This window comes from Cornus florida, unplaced genomic scaffold (assembly GCF_030987335.1).
Source record: "Cornus florida cultivar Cherokee Brave unplaced genomic scaffold, ASM3098733v1 CherokeeBrave_3.0.0_Hap2_Chr08, whole genome shotgun sequence".
Lineage (NCBI taxonomy): Eukaryota > Viridiplantae > Streptophyta > Magnoliopsida > Cornales > Cornaceae > Cornus > Cornus florida.
The window spans coordinates 17,839,597-17,857,523 of record NW_026775578.1 but is presented as its reverse complement, the minus strand read 5'-3'; the positions used below and the strand labels follow the sequence as shown (position 1 = coordinate 17,857,523).

Genomic DNA, 17,927 nt, shown 5'->3' with positions numbered 1-17,927 from the left:
ATAAGATTGGTAAAGTTAGAGAAATAGATGGATGAAATATTCAAGCGCCAGATTTCCCCGCGTAAAATAATTTCAATAAATTTCGCACCCGCCTTTTTTTAGGGAAGGCTGGTTAAAGTACATATATACCAGACTATATATACAATCCAATGGCCTAGATTAGCGTGTGCAGCTTCTACCTACGGACACGCCCACACTGGAATATCCCAATATCATCAGGACCAACCTAAGGTCCTGATTTGAGGCGCACCGAAGTGCTGCGCTCCGCGACTCACTGAATCACAGCCTCCTATCCGTTGTGCCGCTACGTACCAGCGGCATATATTTAATTTAAAATTCCAGAATATTCCTAAAAATACAAAACAAATTCTAAAAATAATTTAATCCAAAAAAATCCTAAAAGCTTAATTTATTATTTTTGGGCATATATGAACATGTATAATTTTATTAAGATTTATTTAATTTAATTAATCATGCTGCACAAAGTTAAAGTAAACTATAAAAATTTCAAAAATTAAAGTTTAATTAACCTAACCTCACATACAAGATTTAAATTATCAAAACAATACATACATATATTCACATATTTAACACTATAATTTTGTAAAGAATAAACATGCTCATATAATTTGATTAATAAATTAATTTTAAAAAAATAAAATAAAATAAAACTATAATTTCGATAATCAAGGTGATAAGTTTATAAGTTCTAAGAGGAGAAGTAGAGAATAACTTGTCTGTCTCTTCCATTCATAGCACTCCACAAATCAAACACCATATCAATTTAACAAATTTAATTACGAAATATAATTTAATTAAAACAAGACAATTAATCTATGCACTTAATTAAATAAAATAAATCATTTAAAAATAAAATAAAAGCAATTAATCGCAAACAAAACATTTAAAAATAAAATAAAAGTAATTAATCCCAATTAATAAATCCTTTAAAATATCGGGGTATTAAATTTGTCTCACATCAGATCCCATTTTTATAAAAATGAACCGAATTTTGCGAGTCTAGTGCTAACTTAACCTAGAGGGAGCACGGACCTTCTACTCACTCTTCTGTACCACTCGAGGTGTGTGTATTTTGCTATCATTCTCATCATGTCAAAGATTATTATTATTATTAATTCTTTTTTTATAAGTTACATTGGCAACATCTGCAATTTTGTATAATAGTCTATGCAATTTATATATTTTAGACCTATGTCGTTGTTCCCAATACTTATAAACATGTTTGGGATCACTTATACTAAAAATGGGGTCATACGAAACACTACTACCTAAGCGATGATATCAACCATGTAAGGACGATACTCTGGACCCCTGGCCTATTATTTTGGAAAATGTGACAGTTGATTACACCAATAAGTTAAAAATATAATTGTTTGGACTGGGTTTACGGAGCCTACTATGCATGTACATGAGCCCAAAAATAATATAATAATAAAATAAACCAGTTTCTGAGTTTAAATATATATATAAAAAAATTATTATATAAAGAGAGGGGATAAAACAAATTATTGTTGCCATACCAATTATTGTATAACATTTATAAACTGATATTACAAGTACGTATGTAACTGTGTTTATTGTTATTATTATTATTATTATTATTATTATTATTTTTAAAAAAATATTTATTGCCATAAATTTACATATTATATAAGTTGTATTGTTGTTTAATTATAAAAATTATGGCCTGAATATTAGAGCATCTCTAACTGTTGTATATATTATTTTTGTGTAAATCTGATGTGTCATAATAAATTTAAATAAAAAATTTGGATTATTTATTTTTAGCTCCAACGGTTATTTTATACCTTTTATATACAAATTTATCTCCCAATAATAACCAACCAGTATCATGCCTAGAGCCCACATAATTTTTACAAGCCTATAGAGTTGAATAGTTAATGGAATGAGAAAGAGAGAGGAGAAAGCTACAATTTACCCATTTACTTTATTAGTAGAATTAATTTATCATAAAAATAAAAAATATATATTTATAACTATCATTTTATAAAATGATTAACGTATTATTAGAATATTGGGGCATTTTTGCAACAGGTGGTATTAGGCACAAAATATAATTCAAGGGGGTTATTTGCAAATTCAAACATAGTTCAGGAAGTTTTTTGCACTTTACCATATATTTATATATATACACACACTTTTATATATTAAAAATATACCTTATGATAAGTTTTAATTTTTCTTATTATTTCCCAAACAAGTATATGGTGACAGAAGGCCAATTTGCGACAAGAATTTACTCTTTTGTGACGAAATATCCTTTGTCGCTAAAAGATAGAAATTGGCGATAAATAATTTGTCACTAAAAATCTATCAATGGCGACAAAGACCATTTTTTTCATTAGAGTGTAGTTTTTTGGGACAAAAATTCATCGTCACTAAATGATAATAATTAGTGACAATATGTTGTCACTAAAAGTCTATTAATTGTGACAAAGTGAGTTTTGTCACAATAACTCTATCTTTTGCGGCAATGCATCATTTGTCACTAGAAGATTGTTTGTAGTGACAACAAATTTTGTCGTTAAAATGCCATCAATTGTGACAAAGCTATATTTGTCACAATAACTCAATCTTTTGTGACAATGCATCATTTGTCACTAGAAAGTTGTTTGTAGCGACAACAATTTTTGTCGTTAAAATGCCATCAATTGTAAAAAAGCTATATTTGTCACTAAAATCTAGTTAATTGCGACAAAGCTATATTTGTCACTATAATGTAATTAGTTGTGACAATATATTTGTCACTAAAATCAATTTTGTCGCCATACCCTTTCCCGCAGTATGTCCAGACGTGAGGAAACTCCTGGGTAGATATTGCGATAGCTTTTTGTGATAAATTTGGTTTTTGTCGAGTAAAGTTAGCTTTAGGCGACAAAGTTACTTTTTGTCATAAAAGGTCATTTTATTGCGACAAATTCATCTTGTCACTATAGTTTTTGTCGCCAAAGACCAAATTTGTTGTAGTGCAAGAAACAGTTTTTCATGAGAAATGTCCGGATCGTAAAGTCATTTACCAAGTCATGGTAACAAAGGCTTTGTGGATGAAAAAGTAAGTTCAATACCTTAGACTCTACTTTCTAGAGACCAAAATAAAACATATGATCAATTGGTGTGCATGGTCTTAGCATTTCTAACTCAAGCATTGACTTCTTTAATTCAAAACTTATGCAAACTTGAACTAACTTATTCTTTTAGCAATGACTTCATGTGTCTATTACTAGTGGATAAAAGAACATGCATGTGAATGATGATATTATATGCATAGTCCTATAGAGATGAGTTTCAAATAAATTCATAAATACTTTGAATTGAATCATAAACACCCACTATACTATTTACCCATTTCTTTAAGCTTTGTTCATATATGATTGTTTAGGCTTTGAGGTATTCTTGTTTTCTTCCAATTTCTTTGAGTTGTTTGTTTGCTCATTAATTGTAGTCCAAACTATTTTTGGATGGACTTGCATTTGGTTTCCTTGCAATTTAATTCATGTCTCTTTGTATCCATTCTTTTCCATTGATGTGATCGCTTTATTGAGTTCATTTTTTGAAGACGAATCATCAATAACACTCAATGTATATAATTAAACATTAGTCCAAAAACACCATTAATAGTTTGTAATCACCAAAATCACTAAATTGTCCTTGGTTAAAGGCTTTGTGCCAATACTTTTAAGATTTTTTATTCCATTTAATTCCCAAATCACAAAATTTTTTATTTATACCCTTACTAAATAGAAGTAAAATTTTGTAGTTGTAAATTTATTCAAGATTTGATATATGATCTATATTTTTATTATATCTTTAATTTTTAATTACTAATAATTATTGCATTATGGATATATATATATATATATATATATATATATATATAATTTAAATTCAATATAAGAATGTTTGGTACCTTTTCTTTTTATTTTTTTATAATCTTTTCTATATGACAAGTACAGTATTGGTATTTAAAAAGGGTCAAATTTAAAGGAAATGCCATTTTGAATTTTTATTAACAATTAATTAATTTGCTTACGGATTCGGTGTTCTAAGCCTCTTATTTAAGGAATTACAAAAACTAAATAAATAATAGTCAACAAAGATATCCTAAATGTCACGAAAACAAATTTGTTGCAAAAATGGCATTTCGCCACAAGGATTGAAAATTCGTGGCAAAATAGTTCTTAATTGCCATGAAAACAAATTCGTTGTAAAAATGACATTTCGCCATAAGGATTGAAAATTCGTGGCAAAAGATACTATTTGTCACGAATAAAGCATCGTTGCGAATACCAAATAGATTTGGCACGAAAATAGTTACGTGACAATAGAGCATATCATAGCCACAACTAATAATTTGTGGCAGAATCCATCTTTTAGCCACGAGAAAAAAATTTCATGCCAAAAAAGTATATTTGCCACGAGAATAAAATCATGGCAAATTGTAAAGTGATTTGCCACGAAAATATATATGTGGCAAAAGATACATACAATTGCCATGAATAAAAATTCGTGACACAAATAGCATTTTTGCCACAACTTTGTATGTCGTCCCTAATTCGTCGTGGCAAAATTGACATTTTACCACAAATTTTTAGGTCGTCCCTAATACTCGTAGCAAGAACTAGTATTTGCCACGAAAAATTTACTCCGTAGCAAACACTCATATATTAGCCACAAGAAGTTAATTTCGTGGCAAGAGCCCAAATTTGTTGTAGTGGGAGGGCTTGGGTGGGCTTGAGCACCCCCCAAATTTTTTTATTTTTTATTTTTAGTATAAGTATATTTAGCCTTATGTTTTAAATAAGAAAAAATTAATAGTAGTATTAACCCCTTAATTTTAACCCATCAAACAAGCCTAATATTTCAGTCACAATTTTAAAACAAAGGCCTAACCAAATAGGTCCAAGCCAAACAAATTCTAAACCATCCAAACAAGTCCAAAATGTTTGGCCGACGAATGTGTGGCGCTCACTGTAAGTGTGGGTGGACGGTGGACCACTTACCGGCTGGGATGTGTCTACTTAAAGATGAGCAATTTCTCTCTAAACACCAAAACCAGTAACTCTCCCCCTTTCTCTTATGGACGCTGCAAAGATGGACGAGCCACTGTCGCCGGCCAGTCGACTATTCCTCAGTCCAGAGATGAACCAAATAATCACCTGCGTCATCGGCCAAAAACACCCAATTGACGTGGACGCCGTGAAGGCCGAGATTAGCAACTCCGTCATGTTCACACTCCCCAGATTCAACAGCTTGATGGTCAGAGACTCTCGCGGCGTCGAACACTGGAGAAAAACCCAGGTTGATCTCAACCAACACTTCATCGTCCACCATGAACCCGTTGTCGCCGAGTCAATGATGAGGACGCAATCAACGACTACCTTGCGGAGTTGGCGGTGTCGACGCTCAGCTTGGACAAGCCGCTGTGGTAAATACACCTGTTGATGGCCCACAAGGGTACCATCTTTCGGTTCCATCACGATTTGGGCGATGGGATATCGTAGATGTCTTTGCTTCTAACGTGCTGCGGGAGGGTCGATAATCCTGATCAGCTACCCACTATCAAATCTTTGGGGACTTCTTCTTCCATCTCTATGACTCGTGATCGTAGAGAGTGGAAGTTGTGGAGACTTATGCAAGTGGCGTGGTTTTCGTTGGTGTTTATCTGGGAGTTCGTGTTGAGGAGTTTGTGGGTCAGAGACAAGAGAACCGCCTTGAGCAGCGGTGTTGGGGTCGAGCAGTGGCCCAGAAAAATGGCCACCGCTAGGTTTCAGATGGACGACATGAAGATGGTCAAGAAAGCTGTTGCCCACGGGGTATGTTTTCATTTTACTCATCATATTTGCACACTTGCAATGTTTTTTTTTTTCCTTTTCTTCGTAGTACTACTATTCTTTATGTAATTTTATGTGTGTTTGTTGATATTTACTAAAAGGGCATAGAAAAATGGACAAAACTTATTATTTACCCACTCGTGAATAAAAAGTTCATGCTATAGTGATGTGAAGCAAAAATAAACACAATAGTATCCAAGTCAAATCCTAATTAATTTCCCCTTTCTATCTTACATTACTACTCTATGGCAACAATCCTAACCTAATTCTCTCACACTTTTTTATTGTTCTTTCAAGTTTCTGTGTATTAGATCTCTTTCATAATATTTAAAGATATACAAAAAATTAGTTGAACCGAACATGCAAATAGGTTCGGTTTGATTTTTTAAACATAATTTGACTCTTCTACTTCTCTCTTCAATTGGAAATAATTTCAAAAAGATCTGAATTAACTATATTTTTATGTACAACAAATATGGATATATGTATATGTATGTATATATGGGTTAGTGCATAAAACAATCTTATAATATGTTTACGGTGCGTATCACACACCTCATGTGCTGAAAACACCATAAAGTTTCAATTTGGTGCAAATATGTTCCTCCTGATACATTTAAATTATAGTTTGACTAAATTGCCCCTATATACACATTTTACACATTATTTAAAAATACAACATTTTATGAAATGACAAAAATGGTCATTTAGTAAATGAGGGGTGTAATACGCACTGTAAGTATTTTATAGGGGTATTTACTGCACTTTATAAACTATTATTGTTTTGAATATTTTGATCTTAATGGATAGATTTAATTGAGAATGTAGTTTTATCGCGATTTGAATAGAATGATGATGGTAGGTGATTCAAAACCCATTTGTTTGTTTATATTTTTTCTTTTCCCAATAAAGATTGAATACCCATTTGTTGATATGAAAAGAAAATTTATTACAAATTCTAAAGTTTAAAAAATTAAATGTATATTATATATATATAATGAATAAGTATCTTTAATTTAGTTTTTTAATTATATATTTAATGAAAATTGATAACTATATTAAAATTTAATTGGGAATAATTTTTATTTTATTTTATATATATATATAATTATAAAAGGGTAAATTACACTCAGACTCCTTGAGGTTAGGTCATTTTTCAAGTATATAAAGATTTTGGTTTTAACTTTCACTTACACCCTAATTTACTTTTTAGCCTCTAATATATGCGAATTGACTATTTTACCCTCAATTTTTTAATACAAACATTTGTAATCTTAAATAACAAAAAAGCCCCTATATATATATATATATTCAAGCACTCCAAGATCCAATCCGCTTTCGCATCCCCATCAAGCCCTGACATAATCCAAATGATTTCTTTGAATTTTTCAAAAATAATTTCTAACTATATGGGTACAAATGTACTAAAGATCAATACTACATCACAGATTCCTAATAGAGTAGTTTATAGCACTGTTGGGAGGTAGAATATGAATTATAATTGAGAGAGATCACATCTGATTTAGAAAATTTGTAAATTCACTGCTAAATATATATTCCAACAAATGAAGAAAAAAAAAATTAAACGAAATTCTATAATTTGGTCGACGAGGAAGTATTATAGTGAATTAATTTGGACAATTTCTACAGTAAGCTCTATCTCCCTCTCTATTTCTACAAGATTTATGAAATCAACTATGAGATGAAGAATGAGATATTAAAGGAAGAGGAGAGGGATGACGTGTTTCAAGTTGTTGAGGATGAGTCTCTGGTATATTGGTATGGCTTCTCTGTAGTGGATATGTCACCTCTTGGTTTAGGGTTGTTCTTTTAGTGTCACAGGGTGATGAAAGGAGAATGTTTGAATAAATGAACTATGAAATGAGTTTTTTTTTATTATTATTATTTTTTATTGGGTGAGGGATGAGCAGGATTGATGGGTGTTTGAGGTAATTTGGTCAAAAAAATAGTCAATAAGGATGTCAAAGGGTAGTATAGTCATTTTATACCTAAATGTACCCTAACATCACTTCAAATTAACATTTGGGGTGTAAGTGAAATACGAAATTACTATTTCAAATATAGGTGAAAATTAAAATTAAAATCAAATTAAATTTTCATCTAGGTGAGAAATGACTTAACCTCATAGGGTCTGAGTGTAATTTACCCATTAAAATGAGCTAGAGTTTTCATTCTATATGATATACTGTACATTAATTTTACAATTGTAACAACAATTTCTTTTTATTTTTAAGAAAGAGACACTGTTACCAGAAATATATAGAATTTTTTTGGGTTTAATTCAGTTACACCCCATGTGGTTTGTCCAATCTTTAAGGAGCCCCCCACATTTACAAAAATTCAGTCAGACCTCTTACTTTTTCTGACACACATCAGTCTCTCCCCTCGGTCGACGGTCAAAGTTGGTTAAAGACTTTTTGCCGATATTAGCAAAAAATTAAATTTTAATGCTCAAATTGCCCCTCAACGGTTATGTTTGTTTACAACATATCAAAATCCCCCTTAATGGTCATGTTTGGATATTGGGACGGATAAGGGGTTGCAGCAGCGAAAACATACCGGTTCGCCATGATTTCAGGTTGAGGCTGCTGTAGTAGTGAAGGGTGGCTGCGCCTGCTCCCTAGTCTCTGGCGACCGTTTCCGCTGCTACTTCCGATATTACCCATCTAATTTCACCTCTTCAAATACTTGGAAAACAACCCAGATTGTAAAAAAATAATAATAATAATAACAACCCAGTATATGACTATATGGATGTATATAAATAACCAAAACAACCAAAACCCAAGAACTAAGAGATTGATAACGTGATAAGAACAAAAGACCTCTAAGATTTCGTAGGAAATTAATGCATATGGGTTTCTTTCTGGACTTGATTTGATGTTCAGAGCAATAGGGGATTGTATAGATATAGAAAGATCAAATTGTTGGGAAACGTGCAAGTTTTAAAAACTTTTCGAGGGATTTAAATTCATAGATCTTGATTCATCACATAGAGACAAGTTTTATGCAAAAATAAAAATATGATGTATCATTCAATTAATGGATTGAATACTTACATCAAAGGTCTGAGTAAACCTTTAAATCTTTCCTCTAAAGTGAATGTTCTCACTTATTGTAGATTCCTTAGTAAGATGCCTTCTCCTTGGATCTCCATCTTTTTGGTAATTATTTTGCCTTTAGGAATCACTCATAAGCCTCCATGAATGAGCTTGGAAAACTAGGCTTGTGGGAACCTCCATTAGATGAGAATATAAACCCTAATTTTCTAGAGAGAGAAAATAAATTCCTTTTTCCTTCTTCTAAAAATCATCCACCAAAATATACATAGACCATATATATTTATAGGCAACATAAAGATAAAGAAAAGGAAACAATGAATCCTTCTCAATCTCTAATTTACATGTCTCAAATCTAATATGATTCCAATATCAAGTTAGGCTATGAGTGAGAATCCATTGGGCCTATTATTTTATTGGCTACAATGAATTAATAATTGGCCCGGTCCATGGACCCAATTCAATTAATTCATAAATTAATTTCTACTCCACTAAAAGAAATTAATTGAACTCCAATTAAATAATAAATAACCTCTAAGTCAATATTACACTTTGACCCCTCTATGCATAATTAGTTATCGGATAAATAAAGCCATCAATCCGACTACTTAATTAATATATTTATTTTGGTACCTTTGATTATTTCTGGCTCGATCATAATAAAACATTTGTTTGACAAAAATAATAATTTAAATAAATAAATATATAATAAATCATTTTGTCTAAAAACACACGAAGGCCTTCGAATTTACTTTGTGATTAACCCTAATCAATACAAAATAAATACAAGTAACAATGATGCAAATATTGAAAATATAACCCTCTAACTACTAATCACATAACTACCCAAAGTGTCGGTCTAAGGATCCCGAAGAATCCGCCGAACAAATCAAAGTAATTATTAATTAATAAAAGAGTCTATAATTTTCTCATGCTTAAGAGTCAAATGCCATGACGATGATAGGGAGCAATTGCATACGACGGCTCTCGCAATATATCTCAACCTAACGCGGATCCAGTTAAAGTCTGAATTAATTATGAGTCCATCCATAATTACCGACTATGAACAATTTATAATTACTATTTATATATCATGCATTGATTGCCATCACTTACATATATATATAAATATTTCTTGTAATCAAGTGGACACTATCAATTCTATAATGAATCGAAACATAATACATTGAATTCACCAATTGTATAAAAACATAAATATTTCAGAAACGTCATGAACTTATGTCACTTTAATCCAAATAGGAATTTACTATGCCAGGGCATATAAATCCCAACACAAATATGTGTGAATAAATCAGTGTAAAGAGAGAAAATTGTAATGTGAAGGAAGGAGATATGAGAGAGGGAGGGAGATAAGAAGGAAGAGTACTAGAAAAGAAAATCAGTTTGATTCTAGAGATTTCAAGGGAGAGAGAAAAGAAAATCATTTTGATGGGTTTTTTTAGTTACCAACGGGTGATTCATTCCAAAGAATCCTTCATGTGAGTCTCACCTCCTTCTTCCCTGTTATCTTCAATATTTGATATGGTGAATGTTTAAGAAAAATGGTATGATTTTGATTTCATTTGAAATTGGGTTTTAGGGTTCCAATGGAATCAATAAAAAAGGAGCCAATGACAAGTTGTAATGACATTCATCAGTGGCTGCCTGAGGATGTGATTATTGAGATCCTCTCAAGGCTTGCCCGTGAAATCACTGATTAGGGTTGTGTAAAGCTCCACCCACAAAACTGTTAATAAGTTTAGAGAGAGAAGATATGCCAAAAGTGAGCCGTTTTTGTTATTGTTATTTTCTAAAACGACAAAAGAGTAAATTAGTCATTATATTTATTTATTTGTTTTTGTTAGCTGACAATAGTAAGGGATCTGACTGAATTTTTGTAAATGTGTGGGGGTCTTCTTGAAGATTGGACAAACTACAGAGGGTGTAATTGAATTAACAATTATTTTTTTCCTTTAAAAAGGTGAGAAAATTCTTAAAAGTGGGTTAAATATAGTTAATGTGCACATAATACCCATATATTATGATATTATTAGTATACCCACTCCTTTGAGCATTTTCGGAAAAGTAAAAACAAAACGAGTATTGCAACATTGCCTTATGTTAGATTTTTGATTGATGGGTTTTTCAGCACTATATTAAAAGAATGCGGGTGTTTCTAGCACACTTTTTCAAATATGGGTGAAAATCCTACACAAAGTATACATCAAGAGTATTGTTTTATGCACTTGACCTATATATATATTAAAAGTTTAAAGTTCCTTTTCACGAGTCATAATGAATTTAATAGTTTTTTGCCCAAGGTAAATATATTGAATTTTACGTTATTTCTTTCAAGATTGTGATAAAATGGTTGCTAATTCTAGTTATAATGATGATTTTCTTAGTTATTATGACGTGAATTTGAGTTGAGACAGTGAGAGAGAATAAGATTAGGGATTTGTGGTAGAATAGTGTGAGATTTGATTTGGGGGTTAAATCTAAATTCGTGAAATATAACATGAACTTTCTATTCACCCATAAGTAGGTAAGTACTGTCTTACAAAAATTTAAAACAATATACTATAATTATGGAAGCAACTTATAAATTTATAAATCATTCGAAAACTTATAAATTTATAAGAATAACCCTGGCCATACAGTCTAGATTAATCAAGGTTCTTCAATTATGAAAAGTAAATTAATAACTCGAATACAAATTTTACTTGAATTGGATCACAGTCAATCATTAGTATGGTTCACAACTATCTTATTTAAAAAATTATTAGTTGCAATGATTGTGTTAAGTCATTGACGCTTTTATAACAACAGCCTCGCCAACAACTTGATAAAACGTGCGTTTGTGTTGGGGCCAGGTCTATTTACATCAATACTTCAATTAATTAATGGTGTGGGGGTGTTCGTGGCAATTAGATGAAGATTTGAGAACTCCACCTTGATATGCTTTTTAATTTTGTGACAGTTGCAGAAATGGTCCGACCAAAAATAGGTGGAAGCATAAATGACAGGGACCATAAATAGTTGGTAACATAAATAATTAAAGGAAATTGCTTTAAAATCCGATTTTTTGAGGTCTTTGTATGGTGCCGACTTGGCCAGTGTGTTTAACCACAAAAAAAATAAAAAAATAAAAAAATACTTAGCCAGTGTGTAACAATAACAAAATAGAATTACGATGAAATAATAAATATAATACTTTTTCATTTTCATATTTTAAAGTAAAAGGACTGAGTGTTTAAATTTCTCTAGGGATTAAAGTAAGTGTGTAAATTCTTGTCAAGTTAAAAATGACATGAAAAGAATATAGTTTTTTTTATCAAAAAATTAAATTTTGAATTAACACAAGCACTCTCTAGTATTTGTCATGTCATGTATGTTTAAAGGGAACATGCAAGTTATATATTTCAAAGCTCATTTTTAATATGACTTATTTACATGACAATGCAGACTATTAACGATGTTATTTTTGGGGTGGTATCATTCGGCCTATCAAAATATCTGGATATTCAAATGCCCAGAGGTGTGTCTTGATTGTTATATTACAACAATTTTAAAGTTTAAAAATCGGAAAACTTTTACTAATTTATGTGAGTACGAATTGATATCATCACGATGTCATTAATGTTTTTAATGTCATATCAAGATGACATTAGTACCTACCCACATAAAATTAGTCGTTCCATCATTACTCTCATTACATATATCGGCTAGCATTTGACATAAAATTGACTTAATTAAATTGAGTTGAACCATCTCTTCTAGCTATCAAAGAGGGGCTTCAAATTACAGGAGTCTCTATGGTTAATTTAAGATCACAACCAGGATTGCAGGTCAATATTTTTCTCATTCTCTCTCTCCTCTCGTTACACCATGAAAAGGCGCACATTTGTTGAATTTTAACTATATGGTTTGAATTGAAATGAATTGATTGGTACCAACCAACCAGGATGTTTCGGAGTTGATGGCAAGAAGTTCAGGATTACGGTGGGGCAACGAACTTGGTATACTTCTTCTTCCTGTTTATTATCATAAAAGCCATGCCGATCCTCTGCAGTATTTGAAGAGAGTAAAGAAAATGCTTGACAAGAAGAAACAATCATTGGAGGCTCATTTCTCAAACAAAGTCAGCAGCTTTGTTATGTCCTATTTTGGAGCAAAGGTAGAGTTCAACACTTTGTGTGATACCAAAACTTGAAATTCTAGTCTCTGTTGATGGTGTTATTAATGTTATTGTTTTTGCAGCATGCAACCTCGCTTAGTTACAAAATTATCTGTAATACAACATTTTTAATCTCAAATGTGGTTGGTCCACAAGAGAAGATATCATTTGCAGGCAACCCTATAAATTACATAAGGGCAAATACATCCAGCATACCCCATGTACAGCTTCTGAACTCACTTTATTTTCCTCTTGGAAATTGATGCAATATATATATATATATATATATATATATATATATATATATATATATATTTGGTTAATGTTGATTGGTATTGCAGGCGATCGCATTGAACATGGTAAGCTATGCAGGAAGAGCTGACATGCAAATCTTGGTGACCAAAGAAATTATCCCTGATCCACAGGTTTTATATATATATATATATATATTTGGTTAATGTTGATTGGTATTGCAGGCGATCGCATTGAACATGGTAAGCTATGCAGGAAGAGCTGACATGCAAATCTTGGTGACCAAAGAAATTATCCCTGATCCACAGGCTTTAGCCAAGTGCTTCGAAGATGCCTTGCTTGAATTGAAGGAAGCCGCTGAGGCTGCCATTAAAACCTGAACAAAGTTTCTCCTGCATGCATTATGATTCCAGTCATTTGAAAGATTCACAGTACTAAAAATAAAAAAGGGTGAATTTTACATAAAATGACGGAATATGAGTGAAATAATAGTGAATGTGATGTAGTTTGAAGAACAATAATGAATAAGTTGTAATGTGCTTTAGAACGGCGAAATATATAATGCCTTGTGATGCCTCAATTTCCTATAATGTAATAGAATGCATATAAGGTATTGCTGCGACAAGTTATTGTGTCCTTACTAAGGCAAAAGTGCAAACAATCTTCCCGAACTATCACAAATCGGCATTTTACCTTCTTGGACTACAAAAATGAACAAATCAGTACCACAACTATCCAAATCTGTGCAAGTTAACCCCTAAAGCTCAATTCCGGCCACTTTCCGACCCACAAGTGCAGTCCTTTTCTTTTAATTCCAAAATTGCCCTGGAATACTCATTAATATTATTATTTATTTATTCATTTTCATTTTTACAATGAAGTCGGCCGGAAGTGTAGCACGGTGACCTTCTCTGATATGCGCAATTTACCCACCCCATCGATTCCCTGAATCCCTTCACACCAAATTAAAATACAACAATCTTGCTTGTTTGTTTCTTTCCTTGATTTCACCTCCAAAATTTCTCTATTCAACAATCTGTACTGCCGCCGGCGCAATATGAATTCCCTTCACCAGCTATCAGTATCACAATATATACACATATATATGTAATTGACCAGAGGCCACATATCTTGTATACAATTGATTTGTTAGATCCAATAAAATGAGGGCAAGCAGTTTAACAAAGAGAACCCACATAAAAGGGTTTTTAGAAAGCTAATGGCATAGGAGGAATAGTTCAGATTGGCGCTTGGGTTAAAACCGGTAAAGCCAGCCGACCAATTCTTGCCCGCCGATGCTACTCCACAAGTTCATCACAGTCGAACTCATCATCGAGAAGCTCACAGCCAAGTTCTTCTTGCCCGCCTGTACCGCACTGCAAGGTCACAACCGACCTGCCTACAGCCCATGTCGCCATCGCCATCGCCATCGTTATCGTCATCGTTGCACCAGCCTGCCGAACCAGTCCTCTCCACAACCTATTGCCTGCACCAGCCGACCGAACCAGGAATCCTTGCCTGAAATTGCACATCACGGATTCAGTCTAGCCGTCGCCATCATCGTTCTTCGCCGGATTCTTAACAATCAACATACTTCTAGGATGGCCATCATCCACAACCATGGTGACACCTTAGAAACAAATCTAACAATCAACAAGCTCTGTTTCGCAGCCTCCGATGCGATGGAGACCATCCTTTGAAGCCAATCAGATTTGCCGATGAATAGAGAGGGTTACAACACTTAGGCAATGTTTAGGTCACATGAGGGGCATTGAGGGTATTTCACGCTGATTATTTATTTTAGTATTTTTTTTCTTAATTACAATGGGTAGTTTTGTAAATCTGCAATGAAGTAGGCCGAAAAGTGGTCGGAATTGAGTTTCAGGAGTTAACTTGCACGGATTTGGATAGTTGTGGTACTGATTTGTTCATTTTTATAGTCCAGATGAGTAAAATGCCGATTTGTGATGGGTTGTTTGCACTTTTGGCCCTTACTAATCTAGAATTTCAAATAAAAGAAGAGTACTTATAGCACATCACTTGAGTAATAATAGTATAAGTACTTGTAAATCCATTTTCTTTACCACTGTTAATAATTATAATAATAATTAAAAAAGGAAGAATAATATATTTAGGTTCTCACCAAATATACCATCTAATCACTGATGTGGAACAATAATAAATGAATATATTCTATTTAATTATCAAATGAGATGGTGTGTATATACTTATCAAAAAAAAAAAAAAAAAATTCTTCCTAAATTACTTATTAAATTAAAAATAATAAATAAATTATCATTTGGTAATTAAAACAAGTCGTGTTCATTTGTTATTTGTAATACCCCCTAATTTCGGAACACGGGTTGATCAAGTCCGCGCACAAAATCAGGGGATATCAAACCAATTAAAGTATTTAAACAAGCACGGATTACAAAATGAAATAAAGAATAAAATAAAACGCTGAAGAAATCCAATTAATAGTAAATCCATTAATAACTTCCAAATGGTTACAACTCGGGAATCCCGTAACTCAAGGACCCCTTAACCAAAAGTTACTATTTAGAATTTCAACCAATTAAGTACTAATATCAACTGAAACAAAACTAATATCCTACTTTTAAGTAAATAGAAGGAATGGATAAGTCCTCCAGCTGCGGATCCTCAACCTTGAGACTTGACCTTCTACAACCTGAAAAATAAATCGCGGGTTAAACCCTACGAGCAAGTTCTCTCTACCAAGCCTCTGAAAACCAATAAACAGATCATCTTTACCAAAACCATCCCTAATTAAGCTTTAACTTTAATATATGATACTACAAATATATATAAATACTTATATATATAGTACAAGAATCCTATCTGTTAATAGGGCATTAAATTGTCAAAACCCCACTTTTTATAATTTTCTCATAAAGTAAACCCCACTCAACTTAACTCCATCCTAAACAGTAATTTAGTCATTTAAACAATAACTTACAATTTAAGGAAAAATTCCATAAATCCAAAACCCAATAATACTTTCGATCATTTAAATCACATATCTAGCATTTAAGCTTTGACAAATCATCCATGTCTCCACCATTATTATTTTATTATCATATATAAAATAATACACCAACCTGTATGTACTAGATTATTCTAGTCATAATCCAACCTATACAAACAATAACCTTAGATGAAAGTTTAGTCATCTAAGCACATAACAGTTTAATTATGCACTGACAAATCAACCATGCCATTTATAAATATATCTATTTATATATCCTAGCAATTCAACCATGCTTTCTTAAGTATATTGACTTACACCATTACTTAGCAACTCAACCATGCTTCCCATATATGAAAATTTATTCATATTTAATAAGGTAGTATATTGAAGCCTTTGGCAACTCATCCATGCGTACAATTCAACCATGTACCAACCTTAAACGTACAAAAAGTTAATTCATACGTAGATATCTTATGCATCTTACACGCATAACATTAATTTAGTAATCAATCAATCCAGATACTCTTAAATAATATATATATATATATATATGTGTGTGTGTGTGTGTGTGTGTGTGTATATAATCATATATTAATTAATCCATACGTTACATATATATATCAAATATATATGTACACCCTCAAACATATATATAACAAATATATCCAACCAAATTATTAATTAATTATAATCACGCCAAATAGATGCAATTAAATAGCGTAGTAGCATCCGACAACCCTCAAACATCTAAAATACATCATCTAATGATTAATTTCAAAATTAACCAGCTTGAAATCAATCTTGGAACATTACCGGACCCCACTGGAACCTTCCGGAACATCACACGCATCCCCACGCGCCCTCACGCGCCGCCCCAAGCACCTTCACTTGCTGCACGCGCCCCCACGCGCAAGAACCCACTGGCAGGCGCGTCCACGCGCCTGCACGCGCCCTCACGCGCCCTCCACACTCTCGGCGCGTGTTGGCAGCCCCTCATTGGCTGTCCTCCGTGTTTTGGTGAGCCGCGATGCACTGGATCAGCTCCCTTGGTTAAAGCCCCATCCATGGTGCTGATTCGCGGTACACCTTAATATAATGGACCGCGCCGCATTGGATCCTACCCCTTAGTACGCCGATTTACTGCTACCCTTCCAGTGTGTTTGATTGTTATTTTTATTTTCTTTTTTTCCTTTTCTTTTCCAAAATAATTCTAAACAATAATTAAAAATAAAATAAACAAATTCAAGAAATTCCAGAAAAAATCCTAAAAGCTTAATTTATCAATGTTGGGCATAAATGAACATATACAATTAAATTAAAATCCATTTAATTTAATTAATCGTGCTACACAAGGTTAACGCAAAATATAAAAATTTTAGAAAAATAAAATTTAATTAACCTAACCTCATCTACAAGATCTAAATTATCAGAACAATGCATACATATATTCACATGTTTAAGTCTATAATTTTGTAAAGAATAAATATGCTCCTCCAATCTGAATAATAATTTAATTTAATAAAATAAAATTATAATTTCGATAATCAAGGTGATAA

General features: G+C 32.3%; 1 pseudogene; it reads left to right on the top strand.

Annotated features, from left to right (window-relative positions):
- The first annotated feature begins 4,985 nt into the window (after window positions 1-4,985).
- Window positions 4,986-13,999, top strand: LOC132270210 (wax ester synthase/diacylglycerol acyltransferase 11-like; annotated as a pseudogene).
- Window positions 14,000-17,927: the final 3,928 nt, after the last annotated feature.